The sequence below is a fragment of the Syngnathus scovelli genome, chromosome 4 (genome assembly GCF_024217435.2).
Source record: "Syngnathus scovelli strain Florida chromosome 4, RoL_Ssco_1.2, whole genome shotgun sequence".
Classification (NCBI taxonomy): Eukaryota; Metazoa; Chordata; class Actinopteri; order Syngnathiformes; family Syngnathidae; genus Syngnathus; species Syngnathus scovelli.
The window spans coordinates 6,808,361-6,814,812 of record NC_090850.1 but is presented as its reverse complement, the minus strand read 5'-3'; the positions used below and the strand labels follow the sequence as shown (position 1 = coordinate 6,814,812).

The 6,452-nt window shown below is 37.2% G+C and overlaps 1 long non-coding RNA gene across 1 annotated transcript; it reads left to right on the top strand.

The window, feature by feature from the left end:
• The first annotated feature begins 1,668 nt into the window (after positions 1 to 1,668).
• On the top strand, positions 1,669 to 5,963 carry LOC137840257 (uncharacterized). Its single transcript, XR_011086784.1, has 2 exons — positions 1,669 to 2,012; positions 5,202 to 5,963. It is a non-coding gene; the product is annotated as an uncharacterized lncRNA (long non-coding RNA).
• The last annotated feature ends 489 nt before the right edge of the window (positions 5,964 to 6,452 follow it).

Sequence of the window (6,452 nt, the reverse complement as noted above, 5' to 3'; positions counted from 1 at the left end):
AATAAGTAGAATAATAATAACTAGAATTTGCAATTCCTGAAGAAATTGCGTGTGAAGGTGAAGAGGTTGAATAAATACTTGGGGAATGCTGCAGAATGATGTTGAAAAGAGTTGAATCGGTTGAAAAATGTAGAAATTACAAGGGAAAAAGGAAATTTGGGAAAATTGGGTGTGAATTTCAAAATTGAAAATTTGGAATTTTGGGTAAGTGGGAAGTTGTGGAATAGGTAGGAAAATGATGAACAGTTGAAAGGTGGAATGGGTTGAATAAGTTGAAAATGTAGAAATTAGAGTAGAAAAACAAAATTGTAGAGAATTTTTGGTAAGTGTGAAGTTGTGGAATAGGAAGGCAAAAGAGGAACAGTTGAAAGTTGGAACGAGTTGGATCGGTTAAAAAATGTAGAAGTTAGAGCAAATCTTGAATCCTAATAGAGAATGAATGGGAATTAAAAGAAAAAAAATTGCGCCAAAATTTTTTGAAATTTGGAACAAAAGGAAAAAAAAACGGCTTCAGGAAGTTCACTTTTGGGGTTAAAATGTTGAAATGGGTTTAATCGGGCAAAATTTGCAAAAGTTAGCGCAAATGTAGGTATTTAGGGCACTTAATGTTGAAATATGGTCACTTCCGGTTTGATTTGGTCACTTCCGGTCTATTTGGGTCACTTCCGGTTTGATTAGAGGCACTTCCGGTCTAGCTGAGGTCACTTCCGGTTTATTTGGGGTCACTTCCGGTTTAAAAAGGTCACTTCCGGTTTGATTTGGGGTCACTTCCGTTTTGATTTGGGGTCACTTCCGGTTTACCTGAGGTCACTTCCGGTTCATTTGGGGTCAATTCCGGTTTGATTTGGGGCACTTCCAGTTCATTCCGGGTTCATTGGGGCACTTCAGGGTCAATCCAAGATGGCCGCCACTCTGGAAGTGGGGGTCAAGGGTTGAATTGTGGAAGTGGGGGTGAAGGGGGTGAATATGGTAAGCATAAGGTGAACAAAGTGAATAAAGTTGGAATGGGTTGAATCGGTTGAAAAATGTAGAAATTAGAAGGGAAAAACTAAATTTTGGGAAAATTTGGTGTGAATTTCAAAATTGAAAATTTGGAAATTTTGCTAAGTGGGAAGGTGTGGAATAGGTAGGCAAAAGATGAACAGTTGAAAGTTGGAACGAGTTGAATCGGTGGAAAAATGTAGAAACTAGAAGTGAAAAACTAAATTTTGTGAAATTTTGTGAAATTTTGTGCAAATTTTAAAAGTGAAAACGTGAAATTTTTGAATTTGGCAAGTTTGGGAATGTCCCCAATGTGATTTGAATGTGTTGAAATAAGTGAATTTCAAACTGGAACAACAAAAATGTGAAATGTTGAATCTGCCATTAAGAATGAATGGGGAAAAAAATGCCACAAAATCGTGAATTTTGTGAAAACGGAAAATTTTTCGAACAAAAAAAATGTAAGCAGCCGTGTCATGAATATTTGGAATAAGTGAAAAGTGGAACGGAGTGAATCGGTTGAAGTATGTGGAAGGAGTTAAGCGTCAAAAAAGTGAGCGGAATAAGTAGAATAATAATAATAATAATAATAATAAAGGACAGCAATAACAATAGTGTGAAGGTCTTCACCTTCACACTAACTAGAATTTGCAATTCCTGAAGAAATTACGTGTGAAGGTGAAGAGGTTGAATAAATACTTGGGGAATGTTGCAGAATGATGTTGAAAAGAGTTGAATCGGTTGAAAAATGTAGAAATTACAAGGGAAAAAGGAAATTTGGGAAAATTGGGTGTGAATTTCAAAATTGAAAATTTGGAATTTTGGGTAAGTGGGAAGTTGTGGAATAGGTAGGAAAATGATGAACATTTGAAAGGTGGAATGGGTTGAATAAGTTGAAAATGTAGAAATTAGAGTAGAAAAACAAAATTGTAGAGAATTTTTGGTAAGTGGGAAGTTGTGGAATAGGAAGGCAAAAGAGGAACAGTTGAAAGTTGGAACGAGTTGAATCGGTTAAAAAATGTAGAAGTTAGGTCAAATCTTGAATCCTAATAGAGAATGAATGGGAATTAAAGGAAAAAAAATGCATCAAAAGTTTCTGAAATTTGGAACAAAAGGAAAAAAACGGCTTCAGGAGGTTCACTTTTGGGGTTAAAATGTTGAAATGGGTTTAATCGGGCAAAATTTGCAAAAGTTAGCGCAAATGTAGGTATTTAGGGCACTTAATGTTGAAATATGGTCATTTCCGGTTTGATTTGGGTCACTTCCGGTTTGATTAGAGGCACTTCCGGTCCAGCTGAGGTCACTTCCGGTTTATTTGGGGTCACTCCCGGTTGAAAAAGGTCACTTCCGGTTTAAAAAGGTCACTTCCGGTTTGATTTGGGGTCACTTCCGGTTTACCTGAGGTCACTTCCGGTTCATTTGGGGTCACTTCCGGTTTGATTTGGGTCACTTCCGGTCTATTAAGGTCACTTCCGGTTTGATTAGAGGCACTTCCGGTCTATTTAGGTCACTTCCGGTTTGATTAGAGGCACTTCCGGTCTAGCTGAGGTCACTTCCGGTTTATTTGGGGTCACTTCCGGTTTAAAAAGGTCACTTCCGGTTTGATTTGGGGTCACTTCCGGTTTGATTTGGGGTCACTTCCGGTTTACCTGAGGTCACTTCCGGTTCATTTGGGGTCAATTCCGGTTTGATTTGGGGCACTTCCAGTTCATTCCGGGTTCATTGGGGCACTTCAGGGTCAATCCAAGATGGCCGCCACTCTGGAAGTGGGGGTCAAGGGTTGAATTGTGGAAGTGGGGGTGAAGGGGGTGAATATGGTAAGCATAAGGTGAACAAAGTGAATAAAGTTGGAATGGGTTGAATCGGTTGAAAAATGTAGAAATTAGAAGGGAAAAACTAAATTTTGGGAAAATTTGGTGTGAATTTCAAAATATAAAATTTGGAAATTTTGCTAAGTGGGAAGGTGTGGAATAGGTAGGCAAAAGATGAACAGTTGAAAGTTGGAACGAGTTGAATCGGTGGAAAAATGTAGAAACTAGAAGTGAAAACCTAAATTTTGTGAAATTTTGCAAAATTTTGTGCAAATTTTAAAAGTGAAAACGTGAAATTTTTGAATTTGGCAAGTTTGGGAATGTCCCCAATGTGATTTGAATGTGTTGAAATAAGTGAATTTCAAACTGGAACAACAAAAATGTGAAATGTTGAATCTGCCATTAAGAATGAATGGGGAAAAAAATGCCACAAAATCGTGAATTTTGTGAAAACGGAAAATTTTTCGAACAAAAAAAATGTAAGCAGCCGTGTCATGAATATTTGGAATAAGTGAAAAGTGGAACGGAGTGAATCGGTTGAAGTATGTGGAAGGAGTTAAGCGTCAAAAAAGTGAGCGGAATAAGTAGAATAATAATAACTAGAATTTGCAATTCCTGAAGAAATTGCGTGTGAAGGTGAAGAGGTTGAATAAATACTTGGGGAATGTTGCAGAATGATGTTGAAAAGAGTTGAATCGGTTGAAAAATGTAGAAATTACAAGGGAAAAAGGAAATTTGGGAAAATTGGGTGTGAGTAACAAAATTGAAAATTTGGAATTTTGGGTAAGTGGGAAGTTGTGGAATAGGTAGGAAAATGATGAACAGTTGAAAGGTCGAATGGGTTGAATAAGTTGAAAAATGTAGAAATTAGATTAGAAAAACAAAATTGTAGAGAATTTTTGGTAAGTGGGTAGTTGTGGAATAGGAAGGCAAAAGAACAGTTCAAAGTTGGAAACAGTTGAATCGGTTAAAAAATGTAGAAGTTAGAGCAAATCTTGAATCCTAATAGAGAATGAATGGGAATTAAAAGAAAAAAAATTGCACCAAAATTTTTTGAAATTTGGAACAAAAGGAAAAAAACAGCTTTAGGAGGTTCACTTTTGGGGTTAAAATGTTGAAATGGGTTTAATCGGGCAAAATTTGCAAAAGTTAGCGCAAATGTAGGTATTTAGGGCACTTAATGTTGAAATATGGTCACTTCCGGTTTGATTTGGGTCACTTCCGGTCTATTTGGGTCACTTCCGGTTTGATTAGAGGCACTTCCGGTCTAGCTGAGGTCACTTCCGGTTTATTTGGGGTCACTTCCGGTTGAAAAAGGTCACTTCCGGTTTGATTTGGGGTCACTTCCGGTTTGATTTGGGGTCACTTCCGGTTTACCTGAGGTCACTTCCGGTTCATTTGGGGTCAATTCCGGTTTGATTTGGGGCACTTCCAGTTCATTCTGCGTACATTGGGGCACTTCAGGGTCAATCCAAGATGGCCGCCACTCTGGAAGTGGGGGTCAAGGGTTGAATTGTGGAAGTGGGGGTGAAGGGGGTGAATATGGTAAGCATAAGGTGAACAAAGTGAATAAAGTTGGAATGGGTTGAATCGGTTGAAAAATGTAGAAATTAGAAGGGAAAAACTAAATTTTGGGAAAATTTGGTGTGAATTTCAAAATTGAAAATTTGGAAATTTTGCTAAGTGGGAAGGTGTGGAATAGGTAGGCAAAAGATGAACAGTTGAAAGTTGGAACGAGTTGAATCGGTGGAAAAATGTAGAAACTAGAAGTGAAAAACTAAATTTTGTGAAATTTTGCAAAATTTTGTGCAAATTTTAAAATTGAAAACGTGAAATTTTTGAATTTGGCAAGTTTGGGAATGTCCCCAATGTGATTTGAATGTGTTGAAATAAGTGAATTTCAAACTGGAACAACAAAAATGTGAAATGTTGAATCTGCCATTAAGAATGAATTGGGAAAAAAATGCCACAAAATCGTGAATTTTGTGAAAACGGAAAATTTTTCGAACAAAAAAAATGTAAGCAGCCGTGTCATGAATATTTGGAATAAGTGAAAAGTGGAACGGAGTGAATCGGTTGAAGTATGTGGAAGGAGTTAAGCGTCAAAAAAGTGAGCGGAATAAGTAGAATAATAATAACTAGAATTTGCAATTCCTGAAGAAATTGCGTGTGAAGGTGAAGAGGTTGAATAAATACTTGGGGAATGTTGCAGAATGATGTTGAAAAGAGTTGAATCGGTTGAAAAATGTAGAAATTACAAGGGAAAAAGGAAATTTGGGAAAATTGGGTGTGAATTTCAAAATTGAAAATTTGGAATTTTGGGTAAGTGGGAAGTTGTGGAATAGGTAGGAAAATGATGAACAGTTGAAAGGTGGAATGGGTTGAATAAGTTGAAAATGTAGAAATTAGAGTAGAAAAACAAAATTGTAGAGAATTTTTGGTAAGTGGGAAGTTGTGGAATAGGAAGGCAAAAGAGGAACAGTTGAAAGTTGGAACGAGTTGAATCGGTTAAAAAATGTAGAAGTTAGAGCAAATCTTGAATCCTAATAGAGAATGAATGGGAATTAAAAGAAAAAAAAAATGCACCAAAAGTTTCTGAAATTTGGAACAAAAGGAAAGAAACGGCTTCAGGAGGTTCACTTTTGGGGTTAAAATGTTGAAATGGGTTTAATCGGGCAAAATTTGCAAAAGTTAGCGCAAATGTAGGTAATTAGGGCACTTAATGTTGAAATATGGTCATTTCCGGTTTGATTTGGGTCACTTCCGGTTTGATTAGAGGCACTTCCGGTCTAGCTCAGGTCACTTCCGGTTTATTTGGGGTCACTTCCGGTTTAAAAAGGTCACTTCCGATTGAAAAAGGTCACTTCCGGTTTGATTTGGGGTCACTTCCGGTTTGATTTGGGGTCACTTCCGGTTTACCTGAGGTCACTTCCGGTTCATTTGGGGTCAATTCCGGTTTGATTTGGGGCACTTCCAGTTCATTCCGGGTTCATTGGGGCACTTCAGGGTCAATCCAAGATGGCCGCCACTCTGGAAGTGGGGGTCAAGGGTTGAATTGTGGAAGTGGGGGTGAAGGGGGTGAATATGGTAAGCATAAGGTGAACAAAGTGAATAAAGTTGGAATGGGTTGAATCGGTTGAAAAATGTAGAAATTAGAAGGGAAAAACTAAATTTTGGGAAAATTTGGTGTGAATTTCAAAATTGAAAATTTGGAAATTTTGCTAAGTGGGAAGGTGTGGAATAGGTAGGCAAAAGATGAACAGTTGAAAGTTGGAACGAGTTGAATCGGTGGAAAAATGTAGAAACTAGAAGTGAAAAACTAAATTTTGTGAAATTTTGCAAAATTTTGTGCAAATTTTAAAAGTGAAAACGTGAAATTTTTGAATTTGGCAAGTTTGGGAATGTCCCTAATGTGATTTGAATGTGTTGAAATAAGTGAATTTCAAACTGGAACAACAAAAATGTGAAATGTTGAATCTGCCATTAAGAATGAATGGGGAAAAAAATGCCACAAAATCGTGAATTTTGTGAAAACGGAAAATTTTTCGAACAAAAAAAATGTAAGCAGCCGTGTCATGAATATTTGGAATAAGTGAAAAGTGGAACGGAGTGAATCGGTTGAAGTATGTGGAAGGAGTTAAGCGTCAAAAAAGTGAGCGG